Here is a 17971-nt window from a genome sequence, read left to right on the forward strand (position 1 = left end):
GAACTGCACCAACAGCAAGGAGGCAAAGTAGACTCCACACATTCAGACTTCTTTTAAAAGAAATTAAGTGTGAGAAAAAAGTCCCCCCAGGTAAAAAGCAAACCTAAAAGAAAAGATTTCCCCAGGAACATGCAAAATACAAAAGTCATAGCCAAAACTACTTTAAACATTCTCATTCTCTGTTATGCTTTCAGAAATTGTACCTCACTGCTGAATTAGTGGTTCATGTAATTTCCACTCCAGTTGTCAGAAGATATGGCTGAACTTGTCACACACAAGCCCACACCCCACAGGAAAGTGAGGGCAGTAAAACAGCCTTAACACCACCCTACGTCCAGTAGTACCCATGATTTACTCCCCAGTTTTAGTGACTATACAGTATTACATGTAAAAAAAGCCTCCTTAACAGCCCAGACTTGAAAAGCATCAATGATCTCACAAACCTATTGACTAGCAATGGAGTTGAAAACACTACAGCCCTGCAGGGATGATCCTGAGCCAGGATCACAGTCTTTTCCTAGTGCACAGTAACACTTGAAATACTGTCTTTATGAAATCTACTGATTTTCATAGATTTTTTTTTTTTTTTTCCAATCTAAAGCCTTAAGAACTCTGGTTCTCTCAGGGACTACACCATCCCTACATCAAAGAACCCAGCAGACAATGCACCTCTCCAGGTGTCAGGGGAAGTCATAGTGGTTCCTTTGCCCAGAGCTGGAGGCCCACTTGGCTGTTACTCGCTATCATGGTACTTACACCTAAGAGTATGTATGGAACGTGTCTAAGAGTACAAATGAGTCTCAGCCTCCTTGATGTTAGAGGCTGAACTGGCTCCCTCTGTTCTAAAAAGCTCTTGGTATACAGAACCTTATGTCTTGAATAGATATATTGGTTTGGTTGCCGCTTTAAGCTACATAATTTGTAGGTCATGTCCTGGCAGAAAGAACCTGAGTATGCAAAAAAAAAAAAACCTCATGGACATGGAAGAAAAAAAATACAATTTGAAAGAATGAAATGTGGGAGCAGCCTCTATCATTCCCCCGTGAATCTTCAAGTTTCCGTTCAGAGAAGGAATGTTTCCATCCTTCTGAAAAAGCCTTGGGCTCATAACTCTTTGTATTCCCTGGATGTTCATTATTCTTTCAGTAAGCATATGCAGAAACCTTGCTCCCCTACACTATTCCTTCTCATGCTCTCCTTTAAGTTCCTGCTGACAGCCTGGTATAACCCTGCTCCTCAGGACTCAGCTGACACCCAGGCCAAGTGCTTGGTTTGCCCAGAAGAGATTCAACAGAGACTTGTAAGGATTGTATGCCTTATCACCACAGCCCCACTCTTCTGGGGCTACAGAAAGAGTCCCTAGGAAAAAAAGGGAATAAAAGTATTGAAAGAAGAGAAAACCCTCTCACTTCTTTGAGGACTCCTCTTCATCTGCTCAGACTTCAGGCATACAATTCAGACTCTCAACAAAGTGAAACATGGGAGGAAAAAAACCCCAAGAAAACAGAGGAGAACATTGGATACCAGATACTTTACAGATCTTTCCCACTATGCACTCCTATTTATTCAAAACTGGTGTGCAACACCTGAATGTAATTCTTCAGCCTGGGGATGATATAAGCAGCACATCTTCATGCCTGATCCTACCCAGCTGGGCTGGCCCCCTGACAACAGAAGCATTTCATCTTACTGCATAACCCTACTACATCTGCAAAGACAGAAGGACCTGCCAGAAAGGGGTTCCCCACCATAGGAGAAGGGGAGCCAGGGGGTTAAGAAGAGGGGCAAAACAATAAAAGCAGATCTGCTGCACTCCTCATGCTTCATGTGAACACACACAAAATAAAAAAAACACACACACAACCAAAAAACATAAAAACCACCACATCAAGATGATGAAGCATTTCTCAGACTGGGAGCCTTGCTGCTAACATTACACAGCCTGAACTGGTACCTGTCTAAATGGGAGCCTGGCAACAGAGCTCAGAGGGACTGAACTTGGACTGCCAGCAAAAGCACAGATCTGGCAAGCAGGCTTGGGCTCTGTGTCATGAATCCGCATTGTCAAGATTAGTGGGACCAAAAATAGGCTTGGAATCACACTACACTTCATGGAAGAGTCTTACCCAACTGCAGAGCAAAAAGGTCATACAAGCAAGCAACAGATTTTGAGTCCTAAAATGGGAAAGAGTGGGGGAAAGGGTTCTGACGCTTTTTGCTTATTCTTTTTGTTGTCAGGAAAAGTTTTTCATTCTGATGCTTGTTCTGCAGCATCGAAAGTAAAGGGTATCCCATTTACAATGCCTGGGCAATTACCACAAAACCTGAGGTTTTGTTCTGGTAGTTTGTAAACATCTGTCTTATTTTCAAAGTTGATTTAGCACATGGCAAATAATAATTAGTGATAAGTGTCAATAATTTAATCATTGTTCACAGCTATTTTTTTTCTTTAATTAAACAAAATAAAAATTACAAATTGATGTTGTCCCGTCTTATTTTAGGCCTAGAATGCAAGTCCCAGAGGTCATCTAGTGAGCTCCTAGGAACCTGCTGGGGTACAAATGAGCAACCTAAGATATCAGAAAAGGTAAATACCCCAATGTTTAGACACGAACAGATGTTCTTGAAATTCCAAGTCCCCCACTGACTTTGGAGGGAAAAAAGACAGTAGATGAAAGGTTGCATTAGCACCGACTTTCTAAATCTTCATGTGTCAGGGTCTCTGGGGTTCACTGAAGTTAATGAGAGCACTGGGTGCATAGAAAAAGGCAAGACACATCCCTCTGCAGCTGTGGGAGGCTGTGGCCCACGCAGCAGAGGTTCCTGCATTCATCTGTTTATAGAATAGAGCTTAGGTTAGTTCAGGAGACAGTTCCTCATTTCCTCCTCCTGCCCTTCTCCCTAACCAGATGTGACAGTGTTACAATATTATCCTGTCAGCACCGCAGGGAGAAACACAAGTAAAATTCGAGGTGAAAGGATAGTCCAAAACAGATCCAATGCAGTACCTTTCAGGTTCAACAGCCCATCTCAGGAAAACAGAAACCTTCACAGCTGGACTGTGGTATCATTTAAAATGTTCGTGGGAAAATGGTTACCAACAACTTTTTGAGGTCCTGTTGTACACTAATTCCTACTGAAAGCCACAGGAGGTATCTGCAGCCAAAAGATGGGGCGTAACCTTTGGGGCTGACAAGATAAGTCGCATCCCAGACTGGAAGGACCAGGCTGGGTAGGTTACACTGTCCCACTGTCCTTCAGTTTTTAGTGCCACTGAGAAAGACATACCCAGACTGGAGCTACACTGCACAAACCGCTGGCTTACAGATTTTCCTTGGCAAATCTCCCAAAATAGAAAAGCTGCTTGAGCCTTCATACAGACAGGGAAGCCAAGGAAGGATGCCCAATAGGGAATGAATCAAGGAAAAGATGCACAGGAGGGAGACTGCCTAAATGAAACATTAAACAGTCACAATACAGAGAAGATTCCTTTTCACTGAAAGGCTTTTGCCTCAGTTTACCACAACTGGAGAAGCCAGAAACAGAGCATTTATAGAGCAAAATTCTGGATACCTCTCCCTTTCCTGCAGCCTACCACAGACTCATAGCTGCAAAATAGACTACCTCTATATCTCTGCTCACTCATGCTACAGCCAAAAGCATGACAGACATTAATAATCTCCTCGAAGGCTACAAAGACAGTCTACAGCTTTTCCTTCAATAGGTAAACTGAAATACACAGTCATTAAAGAAAAGGTTATTATGCATCTGTAGACCCTTTTCTTTGTTTTTTTCTCCTCCATCCAAGGACAGGTAAACAAGAAATTTTGCCCAAGTAGGGATATGACCCCCCAAGACACTGCTTCCTGAAAATAAAAATCTCAGAAATATCCATCCTGCTTTGCATTTTTTACCCTGAGAATTCCCCAGGGTCTGCATCTGGCCTACTGAAGAGAAGTGTCTTCTCTCAGTCCATGGCGGACCAGGATCTGCCCTCAAGTCTCTAGAAAACATAAAAAAGAGCTTTCAAAAAATAGTGTGTGAGATACTGGTGAGAAGCACAGGTTTGTCATGTGCTACACAGCAATCTTTGAAGATTTCCAGCCAAACATGCAGGATTTGGAGGACAGTTATGCTGCTTATGGGGTCCCTGCAAGAGCAGCATTATGTTCTTGCTCAGCAGTGGTTTCTCCTGGCATGTAAATGGATCTCTACTGGGGCTGGGAGGAAGTAATTGAATTCTGAGTTCATGTTCATCCAGCTCTCCAGGACTGAACTACAGAAATAGTTTTAAGCCTGAAGGTGGTTCACATAGCACTGCAGCCCTTTCATGTGTCAGCCCCGCTAAGCCGCCGATTACGGATCTTGACAGACCCATTAATCCTCGGTGAGTCTCACGCAGGAAATCATCCTGTTTCCTCTGTAAAATAAAGCCCTCCCACTCTAAGGGAAAGAGCATTGCTGGGCACCTCCTCAGCTAAATGTGATGTAATCAGCAGAAGAGCTGGATGGACTGACTGACAGAGCGTAGTTGGAAACAAGAAAGGAATCCAGGATGGCCAGCTTGGCTACTGGTTAGCAGGAGTGAGACAGTTGGTTGGACAATGTAAAAAACCAAACCCAAGAGGTCTTTCAAGCAGTTCCTACTTGGACTAAGAACCACACTGACATCAATGTTCTACCCATGAAAACTGGGACCAAAAATTGGCTGGACCTAAACTGGATTAAAATTGGCAAGATCTAAACAAAAAATGCATTATCTACACTGGTGATAAAATAATTGGAAAACATAAGTCAGGTACATGCAGAAGGCTCAACTGTTTTTCCATTGTAGACAACTACATTATAGCTGCTTTGAACAGAAGCCCCCCAAAATTAGCAGGAGCTCTCAATTGCTCTCAACAAGCAAGAAGACTGGTTCCAGGATAAGAGCTAACAGTTGGATATTCTCTGCCCAAAAGCAAATTTCTGCCAGCTGCAACATTTCCTCTCTTTTGCCTCAAGAAATAGGCAGGGCAGATGTACCTTATCCTTTGTGTGGGACACAGACAAGTTGTTGCGCTTTACAGTAATGCCAAGCTGCAATTTGATCACATGTCTTCTGCAATCCCCTTCAGCTGATCTGCTTTCCAGTATTGTCCCACAACCCATGAAGCAAGCCTATTGGTAAGGAGGCAGAGCCACTAACAATGGTCGCTATTTTTGTGAGCAGCTGTCACAACCCAATGATCTTGTTCAAATTGGAAACAGAAAATAACTTTATCCAGTAGAAACCAGGAAAAAATAATAGAAATCAGTTTATTCCCAGAAAAAAAAAAAATTGTATCAACTTTGCAAGGTGTCTAAAAACCCAGTTGGAAAAGAGTTGGTCTCTGGAACACACCCGACACAGACTTCCCAGTTGCAATCAACACAATTTTATTTGTCTGGTGTTAATACAGTGACATGCTGCTTTGCTGAAATGCCCCTGGCTGCCTTTCAAGCTCTTGAAAAGACAGCAAAGACTTTGTTTTGATTTAAAGCTATTTTTCAGCACCTCCATGTTGGAGTGCCCTTATAAAAGTGCTCACGGAGTCTTTTGACAGGGCAACGTGACACAGGCACTTAAAGGAAGGAGCTAATATTAAATGCTGACACTCAAGTAGGGACTTCTGGACTTTAAAAAAGTTACTTCTTTTTAGCCCACTGAATATTCCTGGCACTTCCAACTTACTATTTTATAAAAAGGCTGTCTTAACCTCAAATTTAAATTAATAGGTCACCAAGGAATCTAATACTATGGTAAAGCAATGCAAATATCACTACAGAACATAGATCTGAAAGTCAATAAATTCTTGATAGTATGTGTCCATAAAATGGTCAAGCTTGCAAGATTCCCTTAAAACCAGTACAATATCACTTTTTTAAAAACAAAACAAATCAAACTGTTCTCCAGGCTCTGTCCTTTCAAGATTGAACAAACCCCTTCCTCCCATTTACTTTCTATTTCAGAAGTTCTGTTGAAATCAGGTATTGAAAATTGCAATTACACACTAAAGATATCAAATTGATGTTTGGTCAGCTCAAGTTGACCAAAATGTAGCTGTGAACAGTCCCTCACTCCAAAAATTTACTTCTTTTGTTTTACCAACAAATGTCAGACACCTTCATAGGATGATCCTATTCCTGCCAAATTCCACAAGGTTTCCACAAAGCATTATCACTGAGATTCCAGCCAACTGTTCATATTACATAACTCAGAGTTGACCTGATAACACAGAAATATGGCAGGTGATTGAGGTAAGCCAGATCTTTTGATACAACAATAAACTAAATCCACTGCAAAAACAGTGTTGGTAAAGGCCAAGAGCTTACACAGCGAAGGACACAGTTGAGCTTTCTGTGCTAAATGTGTTGGGAAAGGCAGGAACTGATAAAAATGAAAGTTGAAAAACTTGTAAGAAGGAACCACATGGTGGCAGTTCAAAAGTCTAACCATCTTCCCGTACTTAAACAAGGAAATAACTGTGGGAAACTGTTGACTTTGCTAATGGCATTCACAGAGGGTTTTTTGAGGTTTGCTCTGCAGATGAGGAAACAGAGTCAGAGGAACTAAGGGCCCAAAGCCACAGGCAAACTTCACTTCCAGGGCGAAGTTTATCAAAAGTCTCCTGCAGACACCTGACTTCCAGTCAGACCATGAGCCCTCCCTAGTCTGTTAGATCTAAAATTATTTCACCTGCTGTTATAAAGCAAGGAGGATTGGATCTATTTTTTCAAAGTATGTGTTTGTTTTGACGCATTCACATTCTTGCAGTAAGAAAGGCTATGAAACCATCACAGGGAAATGTTTTTTTGTGCAGTCTAATATAATTTCTCCACTTTGAAATCAGATGTCTTAAAACACGCATGTGTGTCATCCTTCAGCGTCCAAACCTCTGCAAAATGGGACAGAATCAGAGTTTTGGCAGAAGAATCAAGTTTCACCTCCAGATTAACAATAGCTTAGAACTGCTGATACCCTGCACGGAGCTCAAAATCTTGTACAGTCATAGCACCACAGACAAAAGGGTCAAGAGATGTTTCCTTACCTATTTTCTCACTTCTCCCCAGGACCTAGCCCTTTTCTTCACACCAGTCCTCCACCAAAATTCTTCTCCAGACTCCTTACACAAGAAGCAAATCAAATACCAGCTTCCCTTTCAAAATAGCTGTAATGCAGCCCTTGAAGACCTGTAACAGCTCAGCTGTAACAGAGGAAAGAGAACTTATGGGCTTCAAATGCTTAGGTGAAATGTAGGCCAAATCCATAGATTTCTGTTTACATATACTCTGAGATCTATTCACATTTTCCAGTTAGCTGAATAGCTTTTTTATGAAGAGGGTTTAAAACTCTATCAAAATACTGAGGACCAGGGCAGTTCAATGTATTTCAATGGTAGATTTCTGTTCCACAAAGAATGGGTCTCTCTGGGTTTATCGTCCACCATTTTAACACTTCCTGCTAATACTATCTGATTTTCTTGAGTTCTCCAGATGCAATGAGGCCTTCCCAATGCAATATGCCATCTTTTTCCCAATGGAGCACAAATGTGTTAACAGCATCAGCCACAGGACATTAATAATGTTTTGTATGGATACAATAAAATGACACAAGTTCTTATGGAGGATGCCAGTGGACACCCTACAAAATCAAGGTTGAAATTTTCGACACACTGTGGGGCATCATATACGAGTAAGGCAGTCAAGTATCCAGTTATCTTCACTGAATCATGAAAAATAATCTGTCCAAAGAAATTTTTCCCAGATAGGTTCATTCATTTCCGCCATGCAGAGCACAATCCAGCACATTTTCTATTTATCTAAGTACAAGTATTGCATTGCCTTGACTATAATTGTTTGCCTAACCTAGACCAAATAGACTGTCACTGTCTTTCCCCGTATTACAATAATCTAAACCCAAATCTGGATAGACCTGCTTAACCAATAGTCTTCCTGCATATCCAATAAATCCAAAGTCTCAATGGCTGCCTCAGTTCTCCTCAACTCCTTGTTTTCTGCTCATAATGCTCATGTTCTTTACCATAGGAATAGTTTATTTGGTCATTCCTTAGCACGAGAATGATCACACCAAGTCAGACCAAATAACCAATTCCCACCACCTCCTGCAGTGACCAACCGAGAAATCCTGCTGGAGGATATGATAATGAGGCCAGCACATAATGTGGAAGTTCCCTTCCTCATTCTCCTAGCTTCAAGAATTTTGGCTTACAGAGGGCCCAGATCTTTCCTACTTCCCCCAATTTACCAGAGTGTTCATGATTAATGACGCCAGCTGTGTAATCTTCTCCCCTGCATTGCAACTGAACATGACAGATGAACTTGAGCAGAGGTTCAATGCCACCCAGCATAGCTGAGAGCAGCACAGCCACATCAGTCGTGCCCCATGACAACTCTCTTCCATTCTTCCTGCTACCTCTCAGCCACACCAGGGAATGTCTCTTGGATAGACAGACTAGGGAAGCCTGTGTTCAAACCTCCCTTCTGTAGCTGGTTTCCTGTGCAAACATCAGTGAGGCAATTTGGAATTTTTTTTTTGGCAATGTAAAGACAGAGGCTCCTACTCAACTTGAATGAGAGCAGTTTGTTTCCCTCTGGAATCTCTGGAAAAGAGTGTTTCTCTCCACTGAATTACAGCTGAAGTCCCCTTTGAGTCCTCAGCCTGCAAAACAGCATAAGGCATTGTGCTGACTCCCCAAAGCTGCTGAGGAGGAATTAAAGGATATTAAAGCTTTCTAAAATTCAATTATGGTGGTGCAGGGGTGTGTCACTAGGTAGCCTTTGTTGTCTTTCCCAAGGCAGATGTGTAGAAAGCAAAGTGGGGCAGCAGTTGGAATTTTTGTCCTGTGAAAAAGCCGGCTCTTTTTCATGCTGCCTCTTTGCCACATGGTCAGCAAAGGGGCTCTTCCCCTTGTACTCTTGGCCCTATAAAAACACCACTGAACTACACCTGTCCCTGGCTGTGGGTGGGCTGACTCCACACAACACAAAAACCTAATTTTGTCACACTTCCCACCTGTGTGCTTGCTCTTTCCTAGCTATGTCCAAAGTCACAGCAGATAAGCCATTTGCCATGCTGGGGTGCCAGTAGAACAGAAGGATGCCAAGGGGACAGAGGAGAAGGACTTGCTTTAAGCTCATTTCTCCTCGTCCCTAGCCCGGATGGAATTGTATTCTGCACACACACTGAAACATTAGCATCGGCTGATTTGGAAGGAATATTGGAAATGAAGTGATGGCAGAGTAAATGTCAATGCATTCAGTGTGACACAGTGAGCACCAGATCTTAAACAGCTTCATCATTGTGGCATTTACTGTATCCTGAAATAATATTAATCCCACTGTTGTCCTTCTTGATGGAATCATCCATGAATATGGTTTATGGGACTGGCCAAAGTGCTAATAGGTTAAAAGAACAACCTATCCAGTGTTCCACTAAATTAAGGTCGCTTCATGGGATTTAATGAAACAAGTACTGTGTGGGATTTCAAAGGACGTTCCTGTAATTCATGTCTATTTAGGGCTCCTGCTAACCAGAAACCTAATTTCTTTGAGTAAAATAGGTTTTTGTGAAGCCTGGCCATGTGAAAAAAGCTTTAAAGGGCAATAATCAGAAGACCTCATCTGTAACACTTTGTTATTTCAGATGAGTGTTTTGAAAGTTTGGGGGATGGAGTTATTAAAAAAAAAAAAGAAAGAAAAAGGACAATGAAAAAAAAAGCCAGTCTGCAAATTAATGAGAGCAAATGTATTACTGCTATTTGTCTCTCAAAAGATGCATGAATAGTTAAAGTGAGACCCAGACACCATTAAATTACAAATGCTGTAGACACTTAATAAGCCAGATACTGTCTCACAAAATAAATAAGTAAATTGGCTCCCATGCACCAAATGAGGAATTGATGCTCAAAAATTGTGGGCAAATGGCATCACCTAAGGCCACTGCCTCAGAAACAGACCCTTATTTCTTTCCCCAGTTCTGTATGTAAATGATGGATGAAATGATGAATGATCAATGAAATGAAGAATAGATGTACCACTAGAGACAGCAAAGGGAATAAGAGACCGATGAGCTTTGTTTACTGAAACTAGAATTTGGTGAAAACACCAGAGGTGTTACCTGCTCCTGTAAAAATGACCACCACAGACCAAAATTTTTACCACAGACAAAAATTCGCAATTGTCTCAAGGAAACACAAAGTGTTTTCATGCTTTGGAATGCCACACTCAGCTCAGTATTCCCCAGAAGTCCAAAACAAGCCAAGAATCAATAGCCACACTAAAATTCCTGACTCTTAGATCTCATGCCATGTTTTCAAGATTCTGGAAACAGACTGCCAATATCTGTACTCAGGCCAAGGACTGATCCTGACAGGTACTTGACATGAATATTTGCTGTCAGAAAAAGAGGAGGAGGCACACTGCTTGCATTTTGTGCCATGGTGACATCCCAAAGTCTTGAAAACCTCTGCTGCTAGTGCAGGCTCTTTGCAGAAGCAAAATCAGCAACTTCAACTACATCAGACCTTCAGCAAGCTGCAAAATAAGCCACAGCTCTGCAGCCCATGAACCCAGGCCCACTTGGACTCTGCTAGAGAAGATGCTGCAGGGATAGCAGTTACCCATCAAAGGATCACAGAATGTTTTAGACTGGAAGGGACCTTAAGGTCTTCTTGTTTCAATCCTCCTGCCACGGGGAGGGTTGAAACATCTTTCACTAGATCAATTTGCTATGAGGTCCATCCAGCCTGGCCTTGAACACTCTCAGGGATGGGAAATGCTACTCCTCTTCTTTCCAACCTTCCACCTGCAGCAGGGAGGAGGAGATGGCTTCTCTTTGACTTTCCAACTATTTTATTTCTCATTCCACCCCATCCCAACTGTAGTCTTTCAGTCTTGATAAAACACAATTCTCACACTGCAAGAAATTCTGTCTCTGACTTGCTCATAGAATGCAAGAGAACACTTTCAGCAACTTCCTGAAATCTAACATACATAACTTTTGCATCCAGCAGTTCAGTGTTACCAAAAGTCATATTTTTATACCTCAGCAGCAGAAATCAGTGACCGTATCTGGAAAAAGTCTCTGGATTAGCTACAGATACAGCACACTCTGCCTGCCAGCCACCACTGTCTGTCCACATGCCTGCTCTGGAGATAAGCTCAGTCCTGACACCTCAGGTGTACCCAGCATGGCACATGGAGATTTGAGGCAGCTGACTGCTTCTTGCCTAAAAAAATTTTTCCACATGTGCCAAAGGGACAGCCTGCATACATACCTGTTATTCAGATTTCTCACCTTTGGAAAGGTGAATCCTTGGGTTCCCCCAGTCTGCTGCCTTCACATGGACTCAACTGTAACCATAGTCAGGCTTGAACGTTATGAAAATTAAGTTAGAGACAAGACAGATGGCAGTGAAGGTTGTAACTTGAAAGGAGGTTAGAAAAAAAAAATCATTCCAAATTTTTCTTTGCCATCTAGGCAGAATCCTCAAGGCACACTTTAACCTTTAGAGACATGACCTAGGCTTTGGGTTCGCATCCTACGAGGCAGAGACTGACTAGAAATGAGACCACCATATATCATGTCTGCCTGACAGAATGAAACACACAGCCATCACAAGGAGGATAAAACCCTCTCTTGAATGTGTCTGCATTGTAAAAGAGAGGGAAAATCTTGATTTATTTAAACAGTACTTAACTAACAATAAACACTATGAAACAAAAACAAACTAATGCTTAGCCACTAAAGCATCCATTCAATAGCCCATCTGTCATATTGTTAAGACCTTTAGAAGTTGTTTAACAAAATGTTAAATAAGATGACATTCAGCAGCACAAAATGCTTGACTGGCTAATGCAACAAAAAGGAGTTGGCCTGCTGGTGTTTGATATACTGCTCTGTGCTACAGGCTGAAAGCGCTGGAGCACACGAGGGGGCTCCCAGGCTGTCACTTTTTATCTCAGTGAGCAGTGCCAGAAGAGCCCAGAATCACCACAAGCCAGTCTCAAGCAGCATCATGCCGGATGGAAGGAAGAGGAAGAAAATCCCAATGCAGATAGGGAAAACAAAGAAAATAAAAAGTACTATATAAGAATTAAAATAAGAGGCAGAAGTAACAAATTGGCTAATGACAGGAAAAAGGAAGAAAGCCCCAAATGATCATATTCTTGGTGACCCATGAGTGTTCAAAATCTATTTTGTGGGTTCTCTCTCAACCACCTCATAACTTCTACATTCAGCAGTAAGGCTTGATGGATGTGGCATGAAAATACTCCAGATTGGCCATGATAGACTACTTAGTAAATATCTAACAACTCCAAAGGTGGGTGCAGACAATTAAAAGACACATGTAAGTTTGTTTGTTTCTTATATGGGAACAGATTTTTCTCTTTTGAAAATAGGGACTCTCATAAAATATAACTTTTTAGGGACTGATTGCATTGATGCCAGAGGCTTGTACAGCTCCGAATCTATCATCAAGCTTAAGGAGATACAACTAGGCAAGGGAGGCAGTTAGTTGGCTTCCTGCAGTAGTTGAAGAATAGCTATTATTTTGCCCTGATAAAAAAAGCCTGTTTCCTTAAAAAAAAAAAATCCTTTCTTTCAGATCTGCAGAAGGAAGAAAAGGGATAAAGTATTCAAGTTTAGACACGTAACAGTTTCCACAAAGCTCTACTGGACATCTCTACTGTCACAGATGATGCTCCCCAGCCCCAAATGCCACTAACAAAAACAGGAATCTCTGAAATGCAAGTAGCAACATGCAAATGACTGACAAAAATAAGAGTGCAATTTTCTTTTACAATTTAAATCCTTCCTCTGGGATTACTAGTATGAAGCTTTTATGGCGGTGTCAACACAAAAACACCCCTGCTAGTGACATCAGTACAGGAGTTCCTTGTCAAACTCTTGAGCAGAATGTCACAGCCTAGAGAGTTAACAGATGTTTTCACTGACCTTCAGTGGTAGCCCAGTACACATCAGGATGAACTATGATTAGAAGTGACCAATATTCCCAGGTAGCTTATTGATTTAGAAAGTACTCCCTCGGAAAATACACCTTTAATCAACTGTTATCTAATACATCAGAACTGAGATACAACAGAAAACAGGAATTCAGTACATGTTAGCAGGTCTAGATAAGCATTGACTGACAAATGCAGAGTGTGCCATGACTGCTTACAGGTATTAAAGTTACAAGCCCTGTTCCTGCTGCGATTGATAAACACATTTCTTACCTGCCACAAATACATAACTAAGAATAATTTTTTTAAAAAAACTCAAACCACTGTTTTCCCAGCTTTAAGTATATTCTTAGAGGAGAGAAAAAAGGAAGCACAAAACCAACGTGCTATGCAATGCTCTAGAGCCAAATCACGGGCCATAAAGGTGCTGCTCTCACACGGAGGCACGTTAAGTACAAAGCAAATGCAATCACAGATTCAGCTTAACAGCAAGAGTGACAAGAAAACCACACAACCCTTTCTCCTCTCAAATGTCCTCCCACAGCCTGTTCCTGCAGCAGGACCCATTCCAGATGAATAAGGAGTAAACAAGCAAGACTACAGCAGTTCTGTGGATGACATGAGTAAAATAACAAGGTGTATGTACATGTAATATATGTGTCTACATATGTACCTGTATATGTGTATATTTTTTTTTACTCCTTTCCCACTGAAATTATCTTGGCCGTGAGTAAAGAATACTTACAGTAACACCCCAGAATGATCATTTCCCAAACTAAAAGCTCTAAAGGTCAGCCTTCAGCTGCACCAAATTCAACACAACTGTGACTGTGCCACCACTTGGGAAAGGGGGAGGGGTCCTTCAGCAAAACATATGGCAGCAGCAGTTTATTTTATCACATTGCTGTATTGTTTTGAAGTGAGAGAAGGCTTGTAGACAGAGACAGTATCTTTTATTAGACCATCTATTATTATTTCTTCCCTGCCCTTTTAAAAGTAGTTTATTTTATGGGTTAAGGGTGACTAGAGCAGAGAAAAGAGCTCTTCTGTAGTACTCACAGACAAGAGCAGAGAAACCGATAAAGAGGAAAAATAAAGATAAATAAAGGCAGCCTCATCTATTCAAAAGCTGGCATATGAGGGTTTTATTAGAAATATACTGGCAGAGTGAGAGGAAAGAAAACAAGGGGGAAAAAAAGACTCATGTTATACAATGAGTATCTGACTGTATAGGCTGACTCTAAGAGCTAATCCAAAACTCCAGCCAGGCCAGCAGAAGAATTCTCACAGATGCCAGTCCAGCAGAAGAATTCTCACAGATGCCAGTCCAGCCTCTCCTGTATGCATTTTTCAGTTACATGAACATGTCTGTGAATGTTCAAGTGAGAAAGAGGATTTTAAAGTCTGTTTTAGATTTTATAACCCATCCAGTGCAAATTACATAGAGGAATGCCAGCAAGTTGCCTGGCAGATATGCCAGCCTTTGACACAAAGGCGAAAAGAATATTGTTTTCTTTTTGGGTTTTTTCCTCCGTTTGCAGAAATACCTTTGCATTGCCCTGACCCCCAGGATACACACAGCAATTAAAGCTTTCTAACTCCAAGCTCACTTGAGGAACACCACGTAAGGTAACAGGAGAGTGCCAGCACAAGGAAGCTGTGCTGCCACGGCACCAGGGAGATCCTGGCTCCTACTGCAGATTCCCTGCCTCTATGATCGTTAGTTAACTTCAAAGAAGCAGCTGACAACCTTCCACAGTGACTGAAGAAAGCTGAAGAGATCAATTACGAAAATCATTAGCATGCAAACTATACCCAGGTTCTGCAGCCAGCTATTCCTTGAAAAGGGTATCAGAGACCAAACAAAAGGATAAATAAATAATCCAAGCCTCTCTTTTCAGCAGAAACAGTAGGCAAAAAGAAACCTTTAGGAATACTAGTTCTACTGGAAACACACTCCTCTTTTTCTATCAAATATATTGCACTGAAACGTAAATTAAGCTTTAAAACTTGAAAATAAGAAAGCCAACCCCATAAATGGACAAATTTGCTTTCTTGGCAAATAAGTCATCCAGCTAACCTATCCATTTTTGTCTTTGAAGCACTCCTGCTCTCATCCAAAGTCATCATTAACTGTACCCGTGGTTTCTGTTCCAGGGACAAAGTGCATACCTTTGTGACAATGTGTATACCTGCACAACACTAATATTATGGTTTTGCAGTCGTGGAACTCGGTGGCGTCAGCACTTTACTGTAAGTACTGTTTTCAGGGCCCTACAACACAGAGGTTTAAAAACAAAATGCCAACTTCTCTATAATGGCCAGTTTCCTGAAACCCTCTCAACATGCTCAGTTAGTTTATCAGCAGGATTATGCCCTTTGTAGCAATTGGTGGGTTTTCACATTTAGAGGTTACGTGGGTAACGTATTTAGAGTGTAACGTGTAACCAAAAGTATGTATTCCCATCTACACAAGCTGTTAAGGTAAGTGGGGATGAGTTCTTTATCTTCTCCATGAGTCAGCCCCGATAACTCCCGAAGGGGACTGTTTTAGCTAAGGGGCCATCAAGGTCTCACAGAGTGACTCCAAGAATTACATCATCCCATTGTGAAATGCTCTGCCCAGGGGGAAGAACCAAACATTCCTACCTGTATATAATCTGGGGCTCAGAAAACCAGCGGCAGCGGCTACCACCAGATTCCCAGAGGACAAGAGCTCTTGATAACTCCCACTGGACCTTCAGAAAAAAATCTTTCTGCTTTGACAGAACCACATCCATTGCTGCAGCAGACCTTTCTCCTTAGGGGTAGAAATGGGTCAGGACACAGACTCTCAATGAAAAACATGAAGAGGGCCCTGGTTTATTCCCTAATACAATTCATTCATCCTGGCTCCAACTATTCACTGACTCTGACTACAGCAAGCTCCTACTGTAGGGTCCAGCTGCATACTCTGCTGGTTATTTTCTGCTGGAATACGACTGCAGGCTCCAGCAGCAGGCTCTGACCCCATCAGACCCAGACTGACCTCACAGAAGATCTTTTATAGCAGCAGCTCCCTTCCTTGTTTCGTTCTTCTTTGTGTTTCTCTGCATCACTCCTTCCTCAGGGCTCCTCTACCTCCAAGTCTCCTTCTTCAAAGTCTTCTCCTTACCAGCCAACCCACCCCTTTTATCACACTTACCTTTATTAGTCACAACTGTGGCCCATTAAGGGCAAGGCTGTTCCTTTTCTTTGGTAATTAGTACAGCTGTGACTTATCAGGGGCCAGGTCACCTGTAATCCTTTCTTCTACATCTACAACCCCTCACTCCAATGGGACTTAGGCACCATTTAATTGGATGCTACCATCACCCTGCCCCACAACGTGTCAGGTGGTATTCTGACTCTTTCAGTTTAAGCCAGTGTTTCTGCACCACTGCCTATATTTTAATTTTCCAACTAAGTTGTAGTTCTGACATGGAATCTCCCACTGGTTTGCTTTCAAACCAGTACAGAGATAGAACAAATGTTTCTCAGGCTTAGCTATTCTCTAAATACAGGAGGAAATCTGATTTATAAATGCATCAGGTGACTATATTCCTTACTAATATCAACTAGTGCAGCTGCACCTTTTAATAACAGCAGAGGGTCTGGGCTATAATACCATGCTGTTTGGGGCCAGTAGGTCTCATCAGTCCTCCCTTCAGAATAAAAAAAAAAACAACAACAAAGAAGAGATTGAAATGTAAAAAAAAACTAAAACCAGACTACTACATCATCTGGTTCATCTTTCAGGCAACTAATGTGTGATTTTTAACCTGAAGTGGGCTTGGATTAGCATGAGAGACACCTACAAACCACACAACAGGGCGTTCATCTCTGAGACTGTTTGAATCACACCATTTCAGATTTACCAGGACACATGCTGACTTGGTACACAGCCTCATCCTTAAGACTTTAAACCAGATGTGCAGCAACTGATCAAGAGTGCCTTTTCCCAAGCATGTTCTTTCTTCGTGTTGAACTACTCGTTTCAGAGATAGGTCTGCTGAAGGGCTACTGAACTACACAGTTAAGGAAAATGCACAGAGAGAGGAGCTGCATCTCTGACTGAAGCAGAATCCCTTGGATCCATGTCAGCCACAGAGAAGCTGTGCTACTGTTAAACAGCTGATTGGTTTATTCTGCCAAACATCTGAGAGCATCATTAGTCACACAAATGGTTTGAATTATGATCAAATGAGCTGAGTAACCTGCTGCCATGAAACTCCACGAGCCCTGTTTTCTCAGGTCTCAACATGTGTTACTCAGTGAGAAGCCATGTCTCCTGGCTCTGTTTGATGCCTCATGCTGGCCAGGGTTTAAAAGTGCCCTTTCCATCCTAAGGACAACCCTTCCTACTGAATTCTTTCACCTGAAGATTGCCCCAGTATATGTTTCCACCAGACAAGAAGAATTAATGCAACATTTTCAGTCATCTTTTGTCACTGCACTATCACACACTCTTTTTGATAGCAGGCATAGAGATGTGTTGCTGCCTAGTTTTTGAAAACAAAATTAAAACCAGAAACCAAATCACATTTCCCTGATGATTCAAAGCTCAGTGGTCATAAAAAGGAATTGATGAAACCAGTTTGTCATTTTGCTAAGACAGGACAGGCTGTCTCTACCACAGAGAGAGTACCAGCACATCAGCTGTGAGATTTACCTCCCTCCTCTACTTTTTGCTGCAACCAAACCATTTATAGCAAAGAGGCTCTGACATGGATCAAAATACATCAGCTCAATCTGATTCCAACAGAAAAAAAATATTAAATGCCAGTATTTCAAAGCATCAGTCCTCCAGTCCTCTCTCACTTTTGAAAGCTTGCTGTGATAATAGCCAGGGTGAGTAAATCTCTGCAGTCCAGCAGATGAGAGCACCTTGTATAAGCAAAAACAGCAGTTTCAAATTATATTTCCTCTACTGGGTCTCTAAACT

Source organism: Chamaea fasciata, unplaced genomic scaffold, assembly GCF_029207755.1.
Source record: "Chamaea fasciata isolate MVZ Bird 193981 ecotype frontalis unplaced genomic scaffold, bChaFas1.0.hap1 SCAF_3, whole genome shotgun sequence".
Taxonomy (NCBI): domain Eukaryota; kingdom Metazoa; phylum Chordata; class Aves; order Passeriformes; family Sylviidae; genus Chamaea; species Chamaea fasciata.